Consider the following 22,659-nt stretch of genomic DNA (forward strand, 5'->3'; position numbering starts at 1 on the left):
ATTAAATGACCATATAGGTATGGATTTATTTCTGGGCTCTCTATTCTGTTGCATTGATCTGTGTGTCTGTTTTCATGCCAGTACCATGCTGTTTTGGTTACTGTAGCCTTGTAGTATGAGGCTATTTGGGGTCTTTTATGGTTCCATATAAATTTCAGAATTATGTGTTCTATTTCTGTGAAAAATGTCCTTGGTAGTTTGATAGGAATTGCGTTGAATCTCTACATTGCCTTAGGCAGTATGGATATTTTAACTATATTAATTCTTCCTATCCATGGCCATGGTATGTGTTTCCATTTATTTGTAGCTTCTTTAATTTCTCTCTTCAGTGTCTTATAATTTTCTGAGTACAGGGTTTTTACTTCTTTGGTTAAATTTATTCCTAAGTATTTTATTCCTAAGTTTTTGAAGCAATTGTAAATGGGACTGTTTTCTTAATTTCTCCTTCTGATAGTTAATTATTGGAATAAGAAAATGAAAAACTTGATTTAAAAATGGGCAAAAGATCTGAACAGACGTCACTAAAGAAGATATACAGGTATCAAATAAGCATATGGAAAGATGCTCATACATCATTTGGGAATTGCAAATTAAAACAACGAGATACTTAAAAAACTTGATTCTTAAAAAATGCAACTGATTTCTGAATATTAATTTTGTACCTGCTACTTTACTAAATTCATTTATCAGCTCTAATAGTTTTTTGGTGGAGTCTTTGGAGTTCTCTCTATATAGTATCAGGTCATCTGCATGTAATGACAATTTTACTTCCTCCTTTCTAATTTGAATGCCTTTTCTTTTTCTTGTCTGATTGCTGTGGCTAGAACTTCCAGAACTATGTTGAACAAAAGTGGAGAAAGTGGGCAACCTTGCCTTGTTCCTGATCTTAAGGGGAATGCTTTTAGCTTTTCCCCATTGAGTATGATATTAGCTGTGTGTTTATCATATATGGCCTTTATCATGTTGAGACATCCCATGGGTTTTGACAAATGTATTCAGATTGGCTTCTTTCACTTAGTAATATGTATTTAAGGTCCCACCAGGTCTTTTCCTTGATTCAATAGTTCATTTCTTTTTAGCACGGAATATAATTCCATTTTCTGGATGCCCCATGGTTTGTTTATCCATTCATCTACGAAAAGACAGGTTGTTTGCTTCTAAGTTTTGGCAATTATAAATAAAGTTGCTATAAACATTCCTGTGTTGGTTTTTGTATGGACATATTCCCAATTCATTTGCCTGCTGGATCCTCTGGTAAAAGTATGCTTAGTTTTGTAAGAAACTGACAAACTGTTCAAAATAGCTGTACCATTCTGCATTCCCATCAGCAATGAATGAGAGTTCTGGTTGCTCCATATCCTCACCAGCATCTGGTGTTGTCAGTTTTGGGGACTTTAGACATCCTAATAGGTGAGCAGTGGTATCTCGTTGTTTTAATTTGCAATTCCCAAATGATGTATGAGCATCTTTCCATATGCTTATTTGATACCTGTATATCTTCTTTAGTGACGTCTGTTCAGATCTTTTGCCCATTTTTAAATCAAGTTTTTCATTTTCTTATTGTTATATTTTAGGAGTTCTTTGTATATTTTGGATAATAGTCCTTTATCAGATATATCTTCTGCAAACATTTTTTTCCCCAGATGTGGTCTGTCTTGACATATTTTTTTTTTTTTTAAGATTTTTTATTGGGGAAAGGGAACAGTACTTTATTGGGGAACAGTGTGTACTTCCAGGCCTGTTTTCCAAGTCAAGTTGTTGTCCTTTCAATCTTAGTTGTGGAGGGTGCCATTCAGCTTCAAGTTGTTGTCCTTTCAGTCTTAGTTGTGGAGGGCGCAGCTCAGCTCCAGGTCCAGTTGCCATTGCTAGTTGCAGGGGGCACAGCCCACCATCCCTTGCGGGAGTCGAACAGACAACCTTGTGGTTGAGAGGATGCACTCCAACCAACTGAGCCATCTGGGAGCTCAGCAGCAGCTCAGCTCAAGGTGCCGTGTTCAATCTTAGTTGCAGGGGGCGCTGCCCACCATCCCTTGCGGGACTCGAGGAATTGAACTGGGCAACCTTGTGGTTGAGAAGATGTGTTCCAACCAACTGAGCCATCCGGGAGGCAGCTCAGCTCAAGGTGCCGTGTTCAATCTTAGTTGCAGGGGGTGCTGCCCACCATCCCTTGCGGAAGTGGAGGAATTGAACTGGCAACCTTGTGGTTGAGAGCCCACTGGCCCAAGTGGGAATCAAACTGGCAGCCTTTGGAGTTAGGAGCATGGAGCTCTAACCGCCTGAGCCACCGGGCCGTCCCCTTGACATACTCTTGATTAATTTATTTTTAAAGTTTCATGCAATAAAATTCACTTTTTGGTTTACATTCTAAGTTTTGACACATGCACAGAATTACGGAACAAGCACAATCAAGATGCAAAACAGTTCCACCACCATATACTCCTTCCTACTGGCCTCTCTTGGCAATCTCCTACCGCTACTCCTAGCGTGACAACCACTGATTTTGAAATTGACAGTCAACAATAAATGTTTAGGAATTGGGTCGCAGGGTCTGGAGATATGTGTATAGGCTTTAGCCGAACATTTCAATGCTTTGCTTATCAACGTAGCTTATAGTCAAAGATGAAGAAAGCATGTTCTGAAGGCCTGCCTGTAAAGCAAGCTTCAGTAGAAATGTTTAAGAGCACACTTTGCTTGAAAGAATAGAAAAATATAGCTGGTTAAGCACAAAATTAGGTCTTTATTCACTTGCACATGCTAACCACTCACTTCCTGCCCAGAACTCCTTGTTCTCACAAGTTAGCTATAAGCTGCTGATGTGGTGTCTCTTTGTCAAGCAGGAGATAACGTGAGGGTCAGTTCCCTGAAACTCCCCTTCCCTTTCTCCCTAGCCACATAAAAACTCCCTGCTTTTGCTCTTTGGGGAAGATGGATTTGAGAAATCTTGCTCTCCCAACTTCTGGCTTTGGCCAAATCGAAGAAACCTTTCTGTATGGCCAACCACCAGCCTCTCAGTGTTTGGCTCACTAGTGCATCGGGCACACGAACTGAATTTTGGGAGGTGGTTCAGTAACAATCTGTTTCCCATCACTGTAGCTTTTGTCTTTTCCAGATATCATATAAATGGAATCTTATCTTGTGTAGCCTTTTGAGTCTGGCATTTCTCATTTAATGTAATACATTTGAGATTCATCAATGTTACTGCAAGTATCAAGAATTCTTTTTTTAGTTGAATTTTTGGATAGGCCAGTTTGTTTATCCGTTCACCAATTCAGGAACCTTGAGATTGCTGCAGTGCTTGGCAACGGGAATAAAATTGCTATAAACAGTCCTGTGTAGTATTTGTGCGAATATAAGTTCTCATCTTTCTTGAATAGATATCTCGGATTGAAATTGCTGTCACGTAAGTTTAACTTTACTGGGAAACCGCCAAACTGTCTCCAGTGTGGCTGTACCATTTTGCATTCCCACCAGTGGTGTCCAGAAGTTCCAATAGCTCTCCATCCTCACCAGTACTCGGTATTGTCAGTTCCAGGTGGTGTGTGTTTTAGTCACTCTAATAGGTGACTGATATCTGTGGTTTTAATTTGCACTTCACTAATGATGTGGAGCATCTTCTCAGGTGCTTACTTGCCACCAGTATATCTTCTCCAGCAAAGTTTCAGTTCAATTCATTTGCCTATTTTTTATTGTGTTGTTTTCTGACTGTCGAGTTTTGAAAGTTCTTTCTGTAATCTACATACAAATCCTCTGTCAGATATGTGATCTTCAAATATTTTCTTTCAGTCTGCCATTTTTCACTCCCCTCATAATATCTTTCAAAGAGCAGAAGTTTTTAATTAAGTGAAACCCTATCATCAATTTATTTTGTGTCTTTAGTCTTATCTAAGAAATCGTTTAAGGCATGGTTACAGATTTTTCTCCTGTGTTTCTCTTCTGCCCATTTTATTGTTCACATTTTACATTTAGATCTCTAATCTGAGTTCATTTCTACATTGAGTATGACGGATGGGTTAAGATTCTCTACTTTCTTCCCTCACATGGTGTCCAATTGTTCTGACACTGTATGTCAGGAAAAACATTATCTTTTTTCTACTGAGTTGCCTTTATTTACACTTTTGTTGAAATCAACTGATTGTATTTTGTAGGCGCTCTACCTCAATATCTTGATTGCTGTAATTTTATAGACAGTCTTGAAATCAGCTGTATTTCAGATCAGGTTCTCCAACTATGTTATTCTTTACCAAGTGTCTTAGAAATTTATATTCCTTTTCCATTCCACTATTTTAAAAAGCAGCTTATTCATTACCTACACAAAACAATGCTGGAATTCTGATCTGGGTGGATTAATTTGAGGAGAAATTGCATCTTAACAATATTGACTGTTCAAAATCACAAGCAGGTAATTACCCCAACTGACTTTCAAATGCTGAAACAGCTATGCATTGCCAGAATAAATCCCATTTGGTCATGATGTATTGTTCTTTTTATATATTGCTGGATTTGAATTACTAAAATTTTGTTGGACTTTTGGATCTGTGTTCATGAGGGATATTGGTGTAGTTTTCTTGTAATATCTTTACCTGGTTTTATATCAAGCCTCACATAATGAGTTGGGAAGTGTGCCTTCTAATACTTCCTAGAAGATAATGTATAGCCATAGTAAGTAGCAAAAGTGCGTTATCCACACTTCCCACTTCCTCCTTAAAAGTTGGACAGAATTCACCTGTGAAACTATTGGGAAACCAAAATTTTCTTTGTTGGGAAGGGTTTATGAATTCAGTTTCTTTAAAAGATAGAGGACTATTAAGGTTATCTATTTCTTTTTGAGTTTTGGCGATTTGTGTCCTCAAAAGAATTGATCAATTTCATTCACCTTGTCAAATTTTGGGGCACAGAGTTGTTCATGGTATTCCCCTATTATCATTTTAATGTCTATAAGATCTGTAATGATAGCCCCTCTTTCATTCTTGATATGTTAACTTGGGTCCCTCCTTCTCTGTCTTCTCCCCACCTCTCCCTCTTTGAACGTTCATTGTTTCAAGTAAAAAATGGGTTCCATAAAAAAAAAAAAAAAAAAAAAAAGAATACTATCACTACATAATGTCCCATCAATGCAGCGGCCGGATGGCTCAGTTAGTTGGAGCGCAGCGCTCATAACACCAACGATGCCAGTTAGATTCCCACATGAGCCAGTGAGCTGCGGCCTCCACGACTAGATTGAAAACAATGACTTGACTTGGGAGCTGATGGGTCCTGGAAAAACACACAGTTCCCCAATATTCCCCAATTTAAAAAAAATAATAAGACAAAATAGAAAAGTAGATTTAAAAAAAAAAAATTCGATCAAGAAAACTGTCCTAGTTCTGTAAATAGCAAAAGTTCTTATCTACAGTTCCCATTTCATGACACTGCCATAACACACTACCACAGACAGGGAGGTTTAAGCAACAGAAGTTTATATTCTCAGTTCTGGAGGGTGAAAATCAGGGTGCCAGCATGGTCAGGTTCTAGAGACAGATCTCTTCTTGGCTTGCAGATGGCCACCTTTCTGCTGTGTCCTCATATGGCAGAGAAAGAGACAGCAAGTTCTCTGGTGTCTGTTCTTTTAAGGGCACTAATCCCACCATGGGCCCTCCTTGAAACCTCATCTCAACCTAATTATCTCCCAAAGGCCACATCTCCAAATCTCATTGTATTGGGGGTTAGAGCTTCGACAGATGAATTTTATGGGGACACAATTCAGTCAACAGCACCCTATATTTAAAAATATATATAGTCAAAAGTTGACATTTAATTATTTTTGATGCTTCATCAATGACATTCTTAAGTGAAATTGGCTCTTTTCTTTTTACCTACCAGTATGAGGTTGCTAGTACAGTTTGGTGCCACTGTCTTGAATCATGTTAAGGAACCAGCGGTTTTATCCATTCTTGCTTTCATTCCATAAGTATAAATGTCAACAAGGTCAAAGGCCTCAGAATATGTTAGTATTATTATGAAAACAGTTCTGACCTCACTTTGAAAATTCACCACGGCCTTACAGAGTTAAGTCCAAATAACTATCACAGAAAAAATTTTTACAAACTGCAAAGTATGTTAACAATTTGGCCACCTTTGGTATTATTACAAATTATTCACAAGAGATATAATCAATCTTAAAAAAGTTAATCCATTCCCAACTTTCCAAATTTACTGATGAAATGCTTTCACTTGAAATAAACCTTAGGGGAAAATATAAAGTTCTGTGGGATCTAAAAATAAACAAATAAATAAAGCTACTTTAGTTGGCTACTTTGATTGTGATGAAACAAATAAAAATAGGAGGCCAGTGGTACGGTATAATAGAAACACATTATAGCTTACATTGTATATGCTTACATCACTTATAAAAAGAATACACCAGAAACATTACTACTGATGGCTTCTGGGAAAGGGAATTAGATGACTTACAGTAAGATAAGAAGAAATTTAGTCAACACCATTTGAATTTAGACCACCCATATGTATTACCCCCAAAATTAATTAAATGTTTCACAGATAATATTTAATGATTTGATACATTAAAAACTCAATTTAAAACACTGTAAAAAATTTACCCTGTCACTCAACTTGGGAAATAGAAGTCAGAATTCAGTTTTATTCCTAAGAAACTATTTTTCCATTCAAGAATGCAGCATATGTATAATCTTTCTAAAGCAATAGGGTCCTACTCAATCTCCTTTAATGATTAGACAGTAATAATTTATAAATGACAAAAATGTAAATTCAGTTGTTTACTCTATGTTGAATTAAGTTTTCAACTAAAAACCTGGGATAGTTTTTAGCTGGAAGCTCTGTATGACTGAAAGATAAGATATATGCCGTATGTGATAGGTCCCTCCAAATGGAGAACTCAATCCAATGTAATATTTCTAGAGAACTGACATCAGCTTCGTCATTACATTATTTAAAATAAATAAGGCACAAGTCTATGTGAAATACTTTTAACCAAAATTAATTTAAAAAATGAAATAAAAAACAACTCTCAAAAACACAGCTGTCCTTTCACAAGTCCTTAAAGGAATACTTTCTACTCTCAAACTGCAATCTACTAATAATTTAGAAGCCTCTAGAGCACGGGTGTCCAAACTTTTTTCAATGTTTTTTACCAAGGGCTATATGCGGTAAAATATACAAACAGCCGGGCCACTCACCCGAGATGAAGTACGTATTGCCTTACCTGGTTTATTTAAGTAAACTAAATATATTTTTGGAATTTGCTGCAGGCCAATTAACAATGGATTGCGGACCACAGTTGGCCCGTGGGCCGCAGTTTTGACACCCCTGCTCTAGAGGTTAATGGCATCAGTACAAGGGGAGTAATTTATATAATGAGAACTTTTAATGCCAAAGGCTCTGATGGGTTCAATCTCTAGAACAAGGCTATACCTGTCAGGCAGACAGAATTATATTTTTTAATTCATGACAATTAAACAATTTAGCCCTTTGCGGCACTCGATGACTTTGAGTGTACCCACGCCACCGCCATCCCCGAGGCACTGTACTGCTCGGCGGAGCAGGCGGCCATGGAAAGCCTCCATGGCCTGCGCCTGGCAGCGGGAAATTGGTTTAGGTTATGTGAAAGAGATGCTTCCTCATCTCTAAGGCTTACCAGAAACTCTGATTTGAAGAGAATGGATTTTGCACCAAACCACAGGAAAGCTCCATCTCAGACATACAGCCCCCGAGTGCCACTACACAAATCTACGGATTGGGAGAGGAAGATCCTGATATGGTCAGGTCACTTCAAATAGGAAGACAAAATCCCAGAGACTGTCTCGTTTGAGATGCTTGACGCTGCCAAGAACAAGATGCGGGTGAAGATCAGCTATTTGATGATCGCCCTGACAGTGCAGGATGCATCCTGATGCTTATTGAGGGCAAGAAGGCTGCCAAGAGACACGAGTCTTTAACAAGCCAGAACTTAGAAAAGAAAGCTTGTCTGAGAGAGGAAGCAACTATGAAGGCCAAAACAGAGTAGCTGAGGAATCCATGTTGGCTGGATTTTGAAAATCCAGGAACGATGTTAAAGCAACAAGCATGTATTAAAAAGAATGCGTTATGAGGATCTATTCCATGAAAGTATGGTTTGTACACATACAGCATTTCCCTATTTCTGCTCTAGAGGTACAAATAAACTTTCTTCAAGAAAAAAAAAAATTAAGTTAGGTCTACAGAGCTATCCTCCAGTTTAAAGGAAATACAGAGAAAACAAATTAACAAAACAACAGTCTACACAAAAAACTACACTGTAAGACATTCTAAAAGATACAACTGGCTTAGAAACTTCAAAAAATTAATGAAATAATAAGAAAAGAGGGAGGGGAGAACTGTTCTAGAGGGAAAAAAAAGGAACAAGTGTTGATGAGGCTGTGGAGAAAAAGGAACCCTTGTACACTGTTGGTGGGAATGTAAACTGGTACAGCCATTATGGAAAACAGTATGGAGGTTCCTCAAAAAAATTAAAAAGTAGGGGCGGCTGGATGGCTCAGTTGGTTAGAGCGCGAGCTCTGAACAACAGGGTTGCTGGTTCGAGTCCCACATGAGCCAGTGAGCTGCGCCCTCCACAACTACACTGAAGACAATGAGCTGCTGCTGAGCTGCCAGAGGGCTGGCTGGAAGATTCAGTTGGTTAGAGCACGAGCTCTTACCAACAGGGTTGCTGGTTCAATTCCCGCATGGGATGGTGGCTGCATCCCTTGCAACTAAGGTTGAAAACGGCAACTGGGCTTGGAGCTGAGCTGCGCCCTCCGCAACTAGATTGAAGGACAACAACTTGGAGCTGATGGGCCCTGGAGAGACACAACATTCCCCAATAAAAATAAAAATAAATTAAAAATAGAACTACTGTATAATGCAGCAATTCCACTTCTGTTTATCTGAAGAAAATGAAACTACTAATTTGAAAAGACAAATGCTCATTTGCAGCATTATTTACAATAGCCAAGATATGGGAACAAACTGAGTATCCCTCACACACAGTGGAATATTCCTCAGCCATAAAAAAGGAAATCTTGCTATTTGCAACAACATGAACAAAACTTGAAGGCACTATGCTAAGTGAAACCAAGGTCAGACAGAGAAAAACAAATGTTGTATGATCTTATTTTTATGTGGAATCTTAAAAAAGAACACACACAAAAGAAACAATTCATAGATACAGAGGTGGGGGGGTGAGGAACATGAATGAAGGGGTTCAAAAGGTACAAACTTCCAGGTATAAAATAAACGTCATTGAGGATGTAATGTACAGCATGGTGACTATAATTAATACTGTACTGTATATTTGAAAGTTGCTGAGAGTGGATCTTGAAAGTTCTCATCACAAGAAAAAAATTTTTAACTATGTAAGGTGACTGATGTCAACTCGACTTACTGTGGTGATCATTTCACAACAAGTATCAAATCATTATGTTATACATCTGAATGCTGTAAATCAATTATACCTCAATTTTTAAAAATAGTGCAAAAGTTACAAACTAATTTACAGTAATTATACAGTTCAATTAGGTAAATATGGCAAGTTGAGTTTACCTAGTTAAATTTAATAGAACAGATGCTAATTAATATTAGATAATTATTGCAAATGTTATTATGACAACACTATTATGGTTATTATGGTTATTTAAGAAAATCTCTTTATTCTTACAGATAATGAATGCTAAAGTTTTAGAAGTCTGCATCTTTCAGAGTTCAGAAAAAAATTGAATGAGTAAGTGAAAAGCATGTTGTACATAATTTATTCTCTAATGACTATTAGAAGAATAATGACTATTTATTCTAATGACTATTAGAAGAATAAATGACAATTCTCTAACGACTTAAAAGATTCTGTTCAACTTCAGTGTCACATTATGATGGACACTTATGATCAAATATTATACGTACCGTGAGCCAAATTTGTATTGCCTATTCATAAATTGCGTGTTTTAAGCCTTGGTCCACTGTGAAAACAATACACAGTAATGACAGAATTATCTGAGAAAAGAGGAAAGGGAAGAGGGAAGAAGGAAATATACCACCATTAGTTAACTATGTATAATTGTGGGTTATATGTAAATTTTTCCTTTTGCCCCCTTAATAATTACAGCTTAAGAGTTTTCCACTTTACAAAACTGTTGCAGATGTTTTTAACTTCCTAAATATTCCAAGTCTAACATGATTTACTTAAATGCCTCATTGTTGGTTGTATGAATTGTTTTAAAACATATACTACTAAAATTTAAATTGCACTGATCATCTTTGTGCATAAAGCTTTTTCTGTAGAACCATTTATTTCGATCACAAGCAAGAGGGATTACTGAAGTCAAATAATCTTTAATACTTTAGGTTTTAAAAAAAACCCACTTTTTCTTGGCTGTTTCTATGTTTTAAATGTTCTTGACTATTAATAAGGTTGAATACTTTCTTTTCCATCTTATGAGCCAGTTTTATTCCCACCCCTATGTACACTGTCTTTTCATGTCTTATGTACCGTTTTGGGGAATAAATCTATGTTTAAGTCTTTGTCATTTGCCTTCTATATATAACTAGGTTCGGAGAAAATTTTTCAGTACACATTTTAATTGTTTGCATTTAAAAGCATACTTCCTATATCCCTGGACTTAACAAAAAATAGCTTAATAGGAAAAACACTTTCACTGTGCTCAAACTGCAGTGAATCCTCATTATTCGAAGATTCTGCATTTGCAAGTTTGCCTACTCACTAAAATTTATCTGTAGCCCCCAAATCAATACTTCCAGTCTCTGGCAGTTTTTGTACACATGCACAGAGCAGCGAAAAATCACTGAGAGCTCAGGTTCCCAGCTGAGCTCTAACCAGGCTGTATCTGCCTTCTAGTTTCTCTGCTCTCATACTGTAAACAAGTGTCCTTTTGTAATCTATTGAGTGTCATGTTTTGTACCCGTTTGTGCATTTCGTTGATACTTTCACTGCTTAAAATGGCCCCCAGGTGTTTTGCTGAAGTGCTGTATAGTGTTCCTAAGCACAAGAGGGCTGTGATGTGATGTGCCCTACTCAGGAAACAGGCTCGTTTCAGGCATCAGCTGTAACTAGCGCCATGAGTTCAATGTTAATGAGCCAATAACATACATTAAATAAAGTATCTTTAAACAGAAACACACATAAAACAAGGTTATGTTTTGACTGGCTGATGCAAATGTTACCAGAGGCTTGCAAGAACCTAACCCTGTATTTCCCCTAGAGCAACACTTCAGTATTTGCCAGTTTGTAGTTTGCAGCAACTTTAAAAGCAAATTCAAGATAGATGGCCAGGTTGTGCCACTCTAATACAATTCATAACTCCTCCAGAATCCCTGAGCCTTGGAGGAATGGAGTACAGTATTATTGGAGTGCAAAGAACAACAAACTAGGGAAGCTAGGACTCTGTGTAAGATTCTAGTGACTTCCTTCTCTACCTTGGAGAAATTTTTGACACCTCTGGGTCTTTGCTTGATCTCTAAAATGAAGGAACAGGATTAAAGACCGTTAATATTATTCAGTACTTAAAAATTATAAAGCACAGAATGATTATGACTTAAACTCCTGTATTTGACATTCAAGAAAACTTTTACCATTTTTAAATCATGTTACAATTGGCTGTGATTTCCAGAAGTACCTGTATATATTTATAAATTTCAGAAAAGCATGCTGATTTACTAGAGATCCATATACGCAACTAAAAAAATTGTCTTGCAAAAAAATATTTCAGTTTAGTTTAAAGGTATAGGCCATCAGAGAAGAATGACTAAATAAATTTTGCATATCTAAATCATGAACTCTTATATAATCATTCAAATGTTTGAAATATTTTAAACAGAAATTGCACATGATCTACAGCAGAAAAATCAGACTGTAAAATAAAGATTACAATTATTTTAAAAGAACTGTATACTTTCAAGCGAAGGCCAAAAAAATGGGAAGGAACACATAACAGAAAATGGAACTGAGGGTAAAATCTTGCTGCTTTCTTTCTATCTTGGGTTTTTCCAAGTTACTCACAAAGATATGATTTCCTTTTATAAGGAGGTAGGAGTAGTGTTTTTCTTTTTTAAAAATGTTCTTCTAAAATCTCTAGCTTTGCCAAATACAGTCATGTTCCGCATGATGTTTCCGTCAACGATGAGCCACATAAAAATGGTGATCCTGAAAGATTATAAAGGAGCTAAAAATTCCTGTAACCTAGTGACACCATAGCCGTCCTAACATTGTAGTACAATGCATTATTCAGATGTTTGTGGTGATGCTGTGTAAACAAACCTACTGCACCGCCAGTCATATAAAAGTAAAGCACGTACAATTACGTACAGTACATAATACTTGATAATAATAATAAACGCTGCTACTGGTTTCTGTGTTTACTATACTTTTCATCATCATTTTAGAGTGTACTCTTTCTACTTATTAAACAAGTTTGCTGTAAAACAGGATGTTGTGCTACATCAGCAGCAGCCTCATACATATTGTGTTTACTGGGTCTCTTGATTGCATCATGTGCTCTTGTGCTTGATTTCATCTCAGGTTGTTTTGTGCAGTAACATGCTGTACAGGCTTGTAGCCCAGAAGCAATAGACTGTATATAACCTAGGTGGGTAGTAGGTTACACTACCTAGGTTTGTGTAAGTGCACTCTATAATTTCACACAATGGTGAAATGGTCTAACAATACATATCTCAGGATGTACACCTGTCATTAAGTGGCACGTGACTGCCCTTTCATAACCTTTGTTGGTATAGTCCTATACCAATGTTCTCAATTATTTTTGCACATTTATGCTTATTTATAATGCTCAATTCATTCAGCAGTCTTTGCACTCCCAAAGTATACTATGTATAATTCTAGAAAAGCATGTATCACAATGGTAAAAAGTAGATGTCTTTCTGTCTAAACTATAAATTCCTTGCAAGCAAGGACTTCTTTAATCTCTATATTCCCAATGACTTGCATACTGCCTGGCACATATGAAAATTGTAATAGATATGTTAAAATATATGCTAAAAGAAAAATCACCATTGGAACACAGTGTAGTAGTTGCTGCAGAAAGGCTCCATCAATAGATGCTAAAATTAGTGGGCAAAAGTTTGAGAAGAAACAGTATATTTACATAGTTTCAAAGCATCTCCTCCAATATACTCATTAATTACAAAGGAAAACGTAATAACTATACAGTGGAAAGGTCAAACAAATACAGTATCTGCCAACAGAACAACAACAATTTTTGTTTCTGTATCACAGGAAATGAGCTAAGAGAATTTTTACCAAATTGAAAGGTTATATTCAGGATAATCTAACAAAATACAGAATATGTGTCATATATACAAAAAAAAACATTTTGAGGTGGGAAGACAATCCATGAGACACATAAAGAGATGCAGCCCATTCTGGAGAACTATAACAGAGACAATGTAACAACCCTCATAAATGTCCATCAAGAGACATGCCTTCTGCATTATGACTCTTGGACAGAGAAAGCAAATGGCGGTTTCAACTAGCCCTAAATCAGTTTGGCAGAGTGTAGAGGTTTGATTTGCAATTGAGATACTTTTGTGAGAAAGTCTTAAAAAAAAAAAAAATGTGTATGGAAAAAAAAGTCAGAAAGACTGTTCCACTTAAACAAAACCAAGGAGACAACCGGATGGAACATATGAACCTTGTTTAGGTCCTGGTTTGAAAAAATAAGCTATAAAAGACGTTTGCATATGGATCAGATATTACATAATATTAGGGAACTATGGCTAATTTTCTTAGATGTGATATTACTGCATGCTAATATCACATGCTAAAGCACTGTGTCATAATGTATGCAATTACTCTCAAATGGCTAAAATGTACGTATGTACGTATGTATGTATGTATGTATGTATGTATGTACATGAATTTACAGACAGAATGTACTGGGATGACTACATCCCACCAAAATTCATGTGTTTAAGTCCTAACCCCCAGTATCTTACTGGGAAATAAGATCATTGCACATGTCGTTAGTTAAGATGAAGTCATACGGAAGTAGGGTAGGCCCCTAATGCAGTATGACTGGTGTGCTTATAAAAAGGGCAAATTTGGACACATGTAAAAATTGGGGTTATGCTGGTACAAGCCAAGAAACTACCAGAAACTAGAAGGGAGGCCCAGGACAGATCTTTCCCTAGAGCCTTTAGAAGGAACATAGCCCTCCTGACACCTTGATCTCAGACACCTAACCTCTAGAATTGTAAGACGTAATATTGTTTAAGACACTCAATGTGTGGTATTTTGTTATGGCCGCCCTAGCAAACTAATTGAGAAAGAAAATACAGCAAAATTAGAACAAATGTTGAGTCTAGGAGGCAAATATATGGTATTAACTTCTTTCAACTTTTCCAGATATCTAAAATGTTTACTACTTTAGAATAATATCTAAGAATTGCATAAACAGTTCTGTTCTCCAGTAACCATTCATTTAGTAGACATTGATAATAACACTCATCTAAATAAGAGGAATTTTGTTTATCAACATCCACAAAATAATTCGCTGGGATTTTCACTGGGATCACACTGAACCTACAGATCAAATTGGGAAGAATTCACATCTTGACAATATTTAATCTTCCTATCCATGTATATAAAATATTTTCCCATTTATTTAGATCTTCTTTGTTTCCTTTCATGAGTTTTGTAGCTTTCTTCATGTAGATCTTGTACATATTTTTTTTTCATTTATACCTAATTACATTTTTTTGATGCAAATGTAGATGGCAGTTTTTAATTACAAATTCCAACTGTTTATTGCTGCTATGTAAGAAAGCAATTGACTTTTGTATATTTACCTTGTTTCCTGAAATCTTGCTATAATCACTTAAGAGTTTTTTTGATCCTTTGATTTTCTTCATAGACAATCACATCATCTGTGAAAATCTAAGACAATTTTAGTTCTTCCTTCCCAATCTGTATACCTTTTATTTCCTTTTCTTGACTTATTGCATTAGCTAAGATTTCCAGGGCAATGCTGAAAAGGAGTGGTGAGCGTGGACATCCCTGCCTTGTTCCTGATCTCAGCATCTACTTTCTCACTATTAAGTATGATATTAGCTATGGGGGTTTTGTAGATGTTCTGTACCAGCTTGGAAAAGTTCCCTTCTACGTCTAGTCTGCTGAGCATTTTCATCCTGAATGGGTATTGAATTGTCAAGTGCTTTTTGTATTTATTCACATAATCATACATTTTTCTTCTTTAGCCTGTTGATGTGATAGATTACATCAATTCATTATTGAATGTTGCACCAGACTTGCATTGCTGGAATAAGTCCCACTTGGTCATGATGTGTATAATTCTTTTTATTCATTGTTGGATTAAATTTGCTAAATTTTGTTGAGGATTTCTGCGTTTATGGTCTTAGAGATATTGATCCATAATGTTCCTCCTGTTGTCTTTGTCTGGTTTTGGTTATCAGGGTAATGCTGGCCTCAAGAATGAATTATGCTGTTCTTTTCGGCCTAGGAGGCACATAAGGCTCTGTCCATGGACCCGGTGGCCTAGGCTCAGGTGAGTGTGGTAGCATGTGCACCATAGTGGCGGCGGTGGTGCTGACCCAGCACATATTCACCTTGAAGAGGAAGATGGGGGTCGGGGGGAACAAGATCCTCAAGATGCCTACATCCAAGTCCTGCATCTGGATACTGCTTACCATCTATGCTATTGTTTTAGGACAAATTCAAGTACAGAAAAACTCAGGGTACCTTAAGGAAAACTGGATAACGAAGAAATGACTAATCAAGATTCTGTTGTACATGTGAAAATGATGCCAGAATTCCAGAGAAGTTCAGTTTGCATCAAGTACCCTACAAGAGTAGAAGAAAGTATCTCTGGTGTTATCAAAAGAGGAGCTGTCAAACTTCAGATAGTAAGAGACTTTGATAAGACACCGAGTAATTTTCCTACCAAAGGAAAAGATACCCAACCTGACACAATGTCTTTGACAACTGTAAGCTGGTTTCAGATGAATGTCAAAAAATATTACTGCAACTAAAGGAAAAATGTTATGCTACTGAAATTGAACGTGTTCTTACCGTGGAAGAGAAGTACCTCTATATGGAAGACTGGTACACTAAATTGCATGGTATGCTTGTTGAACAGGCTTTACTGAAAGCTAAAGTTTAAGAAATTGTGGCAGAATCTAACATTGTGCTCAAGGAAGGATATCACAATTTCTTTGGTAAGCTCCAACAACACAGTATCCCTATGTCCATATTTTCAGCTGGCATCAGTGATGTACTAGAGGAGATTATCTGTCAAGCTGTTGTTTATTATCCAAATGTCAAGTAGTGTCCAATTTCATGGATTTTGATGACAATGGGGTGCTCAAAGGACTTAAAGGAGAATTAATTCATGCATTTAACAAACACAATGGTGCCTTGAAGAACACAGTATTTCAGTGAACTAAAAGATAATAGCAACACAATTCTGCTGGGAGACTCCTAAGGAGACTTAAGAATGGCAGATGGAATAGCTAAAGTAAAACATACTCTGAAAACTGGGTATCTAAATGATAGAATGAAGGAGCTTCTGGAAAAGTATATGGACTCTTATGATATAGTTCTAGTAAAAGATGAATCATTGGAAGTGGACAATTCTATCTTACAGAAGGTTCTGTAAACAAGCAGTATACAAGAAGACATCTATGGATGCAACTGATTTAAGAACTGCTTGTGTGTTCATCTTGCTGACTTTCATTTATAATATATTCTTACTCTTGAAGTTTTTCCTCTATATTACAGAAGTATTTTCAGGCATGCCGAATCAATCAACTGGAAGTTCCTTTTTCTCCACCTCCCTCAACACACGGATACTTTTCAACATTAAAAAAAAAAAAAGTGTGTGTGGGAGGGGTGAAGGTGGCTGGTTAGCTCAGTTGATTAGATCATGGTGCTAACAACACCAAGGTTGCCGATTTGATCCCCGCATAGGCCACTGTGAACTGCGCCCTCCTTAAAAAACAAAAATCTCAGTCAAAATTTGAAAAATAACTCCCTACTACTTTCAGAGTAAATTTTGCAGTTTAATGTCTCATGAAGTTTTTGAGACATCTGTTTACACTGGGAAAGTTTGATGTACATGATTGTAAGTATTGCCATTTTTATAATTTGGGTGAATTATGCTGGTGGTATCACGATCTCCTGAAATTGTGTTATGTTGGTTCTTTTGCTTTTGGGAAAATTGTTATTTACCAGAAAATACTGATAGTGGGTGTTTGAAAAAATCTGGCATCCACTTGTCACTAATCATTATAAAGTGTTCTATACTGGTGCACTGAAAATAAACACGAAATGAAAAGCCTTTCAATACCTCCCCTGAAAAAAAAAGAATGAATGAAGAAGTATTCTCTCGGGGGCGGCCAGGTGGCTCAGGTAGTTGGAGTGCTGTGCTCCTAACACCGAGGTCACTGATTCGATTTCCACATGGGCCGGTGAGCTGCACCCTCTGCAGCTAGACTGAGAACAACGGCTGGACCTGGAGCTACGATGCCGTGTGCTGCTGTGAGCGGCCAGTGGCCAGCGTTGAGCGGCCGGCAGATGACAAGAGATGCCATGAGCTGCCGTGAGCAGCAGTGACCAATGGGCTCAGCTGGGCAGAGCACAATGCTCATAATACCACAAAGGGCCAGTGAGTTGTGTCCTCCATAACTAGACTGGAGAACTATGGCTTAACTCGGAGTTAAGGGGGTGGGAGGGGGGCGAAAGGAGGAAAAAAGCATTCCCTCTACTATTTTCTGGAAGAGACTGTAGAGAATTGGTATAATTTCTTTCTGAAATGTTTGGTAGAATTCACCAATGAACCATCTGGGTCTGGTGTTTTCTGTGTTGGAAGGTTATTAATCATTGATTCAATTTGATTATCTCTCAATCTTCTCTACCATATGCCTTTGCTTAAAATCTTCAGACATACAAAAACAGGCAACCCTCATATAACATGGCACCTCTATAACACGGTTTAGCTCTAACACGGTTCGAGAATTGGGGTAAACCCCGTACAACACAGCATCCTAGAACACGGTTTCACTCTAACACGGTTTGAGAATTAGAGAAATCCCAGAACAACACGGAGCATAATAAGAGCTTTTAAGAGCAAAAGATATCTCATTCGAAATTAGGGAAATCCCCGAACAACACGTGTTGTCACACAACAGCCTAGCCGATTGTCGCCCCCCCCCCCCATGTCTTTCCTTAAGGAAAGAAGAGTCTGTGAGACTGTGCATCTCTGGAACTGTATATTTCTCTCTAGTTAGTCTCCAAAAGAGGGTTTGCAGCCAATGACGAGTAAGATTCCCCACGGGGGTGGGGGGGTGGGGGGGACGGGATGGACAACTCAAGCCAGGCGGAACCCCATGGAGACCCCCCGATGAGCTGCCTTAGAAGGATTTGGGAAGGGGCCTTGTCTCCCCTGCCCCCTGCCCAGTTAAAGTGGCTGCTGGCTCTGACTTTTCCCTCTCACCTAATTTGGAGAAAAGTCTTGAGAGTGATAAGATTAAGCTCTCTCTGCTCGGCTCTGTGAAATAATTTCAACATGTGACATATATCCCTTAAAAGAGTTGTATACCTCACCTCAAGGACTTTCTGCTTCAGCTGTTTAAAGATCAACATAACTGGTTTGGGTTGTTTCTATAACGTGGTAAGTGAGTCTCGCAGACCGTGCCCAAAACACTGCTACTCCCTTGTACACTTATCAATAAAAACCTCCAGTCGGCTCTATTCTGGGCTCCAGTCTTTCATGACTGTGAGAGCCCTGGTCTTCTGAGATTTAACTGCATTAAGTCTCCGTATGTTTCTTTCTTAAAACTTAACCCAAAGCCGCCCCTTCTCGTACCCTCACTGCCCATGTTGTGCTGGACATGACAAACACGAAACGTAATAAAAATTTTTAAGATCAAAAGATATCTCATTTGAAAATTCTCATTCAAACGTGGATGTCATATCAGATATGACTGCAGAATTTTAAAATTTATTAGAATTTTAAATCCATTTTGTTCATGTAGTATTAAGTATATGCATTTTAAAACTCTGTGTTTTTCTTTTTACTACATTATACGTAGATTAAAATTTTGGGGGTATTATTCAACCTTTTTTAAAGAAATGGTAATTACGCTTTTCATTTTTGTGAATTAATGTGTAGCCCTGAACTATGTCTGGTGGAAATAAAAAAATTCCTCTTAAAAGACATTTCATCCCACTGGAACAAAAATTACAGATTTTGGATCAGTTCAAAAGGGGGGGGAAAGTATCATATGTCGCAAAAACCTTGGATTTAAATGAAGCAACAATCCGGACTATACAGAAAAATGAACATAAAATTAGAGCTTCCACTGCTGCTGGTTATTCTATCTCGAATCTATAGAAGTCATGGAGGCATGGAAACGTTTTACAATTTTGGACAGTATTAACCTCATAAATTTATCCATCAAAGAAATAAAAGCAATGACATTACGTGCTTGTTGGGAAAATATATGGCCAGAGTCAATTCAAAGTGAAAATCTAATCGAGCCAGCAGAAAACATAATGGATGCAATAGCAGAACTTGCTAAGTCTCTAGGAGGGAAAGGTTTTGACGATATGACTGTTGAAAAATTACTGGTGGAAGAAGAAACTGATGAAGCAAATTTGGTGGAAATGACATGTGCAATATGCCTAGATAATTCAGGGGATGACAGCACAGGTGAAAACCAAGAAGTTAAACACTTTACTCTAAAAAGCATAAAGAAAGGCCTAGACTTAGCAGAACAGTTGGAGCTGTATTTCCTAAATGAAGATCCTTCCACTGAAAGAAGCACAAAGTTTAAGGGAGAACTTCACAAGTGCTTAGCACCACATAACGAAATTTATAAAGATCTCTCAGCTAAAAGCAATACAAAATAACAGATTTTTTGCAAAAAGCACAGAAGTCAAGATAATACTGAAGAAAGTTCAGAGGATGAAGATATATCTTGTCCAAAAGAAAACACCCTTGGTTAATGGTGCTTAGCAGTGATGATGAAGAAAACATTGTTTAATACATATTAGTATATTATACTTCTGGTGAAAATTGCTTTAATAAAGATATTTCTCTTAATTATAAAAATATAATAGCATGTGTTTTTCATTTTTGGAACCTAACCCCCTTTTTTATACTAGTTCTTTGTTTCATATGACATGGATTCGCATAACACAGCATTTTTTAGGAACCTAACAACCGCGTTATATGGGGGTTATCTGTATTTATAACACAACAAGGCAAAGGGCTACAAAAGTATGTACAAAATGCTATGGGATTCTGGACATATATCCAAAGAATTAAAAACAGGAACAAGAACAAATACCTCCACAGCCATGCTCATAACATTATTCACAATAGTAAAAAGGTGAAAACAACCCAAATGTCCATCAGTGGAACAATGGATAAAGAAAATGAGGTATAGTCAATGAAGTATTACTCAGCCTTAAAAAGGAAGGAAATTTTAACACATGCTACACAGATGAAACTTGAGGACATTATGTTAAGTGAAATAAGCCAGCCACAAAAAAATAAATACAGCATGGTTACTCTTATATGGGGTTTCCAGGGTAATCAAGTTCACAGACACAGAAAATAGAATGGTGGTTGTCATGGCCTGGGGAAGGGAAGAATGGGCAGTTAGTGTATAATAAGTATAGAGTTTCAGTTGGGGAAATTGAAAAGATTCTGAAGATGGATATTGGTGATGGTTACATAACAGTGTGAATATACATAATGTCACAGAGCGTATACTTAAAATAGTTAAAATGATAAATTTTATGTTAAGCATATTTTACCACAACTTAAAAAAAAAAAATCCATGACATGTAGCGGGTACTCAGTAAGTATGAATAAGTATGTGATTGAATGAGTGGCCTTAATAAATGCATACTGAAGGATTATTTTTTAAATGCTGAGAGGGAATGCTATGGGGGGGAGGGGGAAAACAGGAAAATAACGGGTGGAGGAGCAAGAGGAAAGCTCCAGATGAACTAACTTATGTAGTGATGAAAGAAGGGGCACATCAAGTGGAGAAAGGGAAGAGGGCAATTCCAGGCAAAGGAAACAGCAAGGAGGAGGAGTAAAAGAGAAATACTGAGCTTTTTTTTTTATTTTAGTTGAGGTATAATTGACATACAACATTGTATTCGTTTCAGGAGTATTTGAGTTTTTAAAAGTGGGTTATGAATAGGGCAGGGGAAAGAGGAAACAGCAGAGGAAGAAACTGGAAACCTAAGTTCACACATTGCAGCTAGACTCTGAAATGCCTATTATGCCAACCTAGACATGCTGAAGAGTTTAAATCTACCGGTAAAGCAGGAAGCCTAAACTGGGGTCTATGGATACATAAATGGGCAAAAGGAATTCAATGACATCTCCCACCTCACAGCTGTATGTAGAATTCTAATATGGACATTTACAGTTTTTTCTGGGAAGAAAGCAGGGACACAAACTTTCGCCAGATTCCCATGGGGTCCAAAAAGTATAAAAACCACTACTGTAGGCAATGATGAATATCCCAGGAATGTAGATTATAAAATTTGAATTTTAAGAAATTATAGGAGAGATTAGAGACAAAAAAGACAATTTGGTCAACTATAATAATCCATGCAATTTTTCGTTAATTTTTTTACAATCTTTATAAATTTACTAAAATCTGAAAATTTTCTATAGGTATACCTATACCAAGCAGGAGTCTAACGGACTGCCTTTCAGGATCTACCTTACATAATGTATGAAAATCACCAAAAAGGGACAAATTGGTGATTTTAAATTCTCTTTGTTATACTGAAGAAATGACTCATCATCAAAAAGCAAAATCACTCAAAAAAGCAAAAACTATAATACAAGTGTTGGCTTAATGTGAAAAGAAACCCACCACATCCATACATTGATGGTGCATATACTTTGACCAAGCAATTCCACTTTCCATGAATTTACCCCTACATACATGCGCACATATGTTCATAAACACATTTTTGCAAGATTATTCAATGGAGCACTATTTGTAGTAACAAGACTGAAAACCACCTATGTCTATTAAATAGAGGACTAAAGTAAATCATGAGACACAACATACATCATGCAGATATTATGAAGGAGGTAGTTCTATTTAGTAACTAAGATATACTGTTAAGCGGAAAAAGGCAAAATAAAAAGCTGTACATGTATATGTGAAATGCAATCAGAAGGGACATATACAGACCTGTAATGTGACAATTAAGTTTGCAAACTTGCCACCGTGTGCTTGCATTAGCAGCACTGTACAAACAGCTCAGTAAGATTTCACAACCTTGGTGTATCAGTGTCTCGCAGCTGTGTTTGTGTCAACTGTGTGGCAGTCTCTTGATGAGTGGTGTTCATTATTGTTGTTTTGTGTTTTTGTGTGCTGTCATGAGAATGTGTGAGCTTGAATTAGAGCAACAAACAAATACTAAATTTCTTGTTAAACTTGACGAGGATGGAAGTGAAATCAGGGACATGTTAGTCCAAGTTTATGGAAATAATGCCATGAAGAAAATGGTAGTATACAAATGGATTAAACATTTTTCTGAGGGGAGGGAACTCGTCACTGATGAAGAGAGGTCAGGGTGGCCGGTATTGATCAGAACTGATGAAA

General features: G+C 37.1%; 1 protein-coding gene and 2 pseudogenes across 11 annotated transcripts in view; 2 read left to right on the top strand and 1 right to left on the bottom strand.

The window, feature by feature from the left end:
- The window catches only part of WDR33 (WD repeat domain 33), a 127,867-nt gene that overhangs the window by 69,246 nt on the left and 35,962 nt on the right, over positions 1-22,659 (bottom strand). The window contains exon 2 of one of the 11 annotated variants that reach the window (XM_019717945.3): positions 9,928-10,017. The exons of the other annotated variants lie outside the window; for them this stretch is intronic. The gene's annotated coding sequence lies outside the window, so the exon portion shown is untranslated. The remainder of the gene's footprint in view (positions 1-9,927; positions 10,018-22,659) is intronic. 11 annotated transcript variants of the gene reach the window in all.
- LOC141572102 (protein FAM162A pseudogene) lies at positions 6,523-8,594 on the top strand (annotated as a pseudogene).
- On the top strand, positions 15,781-18,609 carry LOC109438228 (cytosolic 5'-nucleotidase 3A pseudogene; annotated as a pseudogene).

Source organism: Rhinolophus sinicus, chromosome 17 (genome assembly GCF_057876585.1).
Source record: "Rhinolophus sinicus isolate RSI-liver-muscle chromosome 17, RSI-T2T, whole genome shotgun sequence".
Classification (NCBI taxonomy): domain Eukaryota; kingdom Metazoa; phylum Chordata; class Mammalia; order Chiroptera; family Rhinolophidae; genus Rhinolophus; species Rhinolophus sinicus.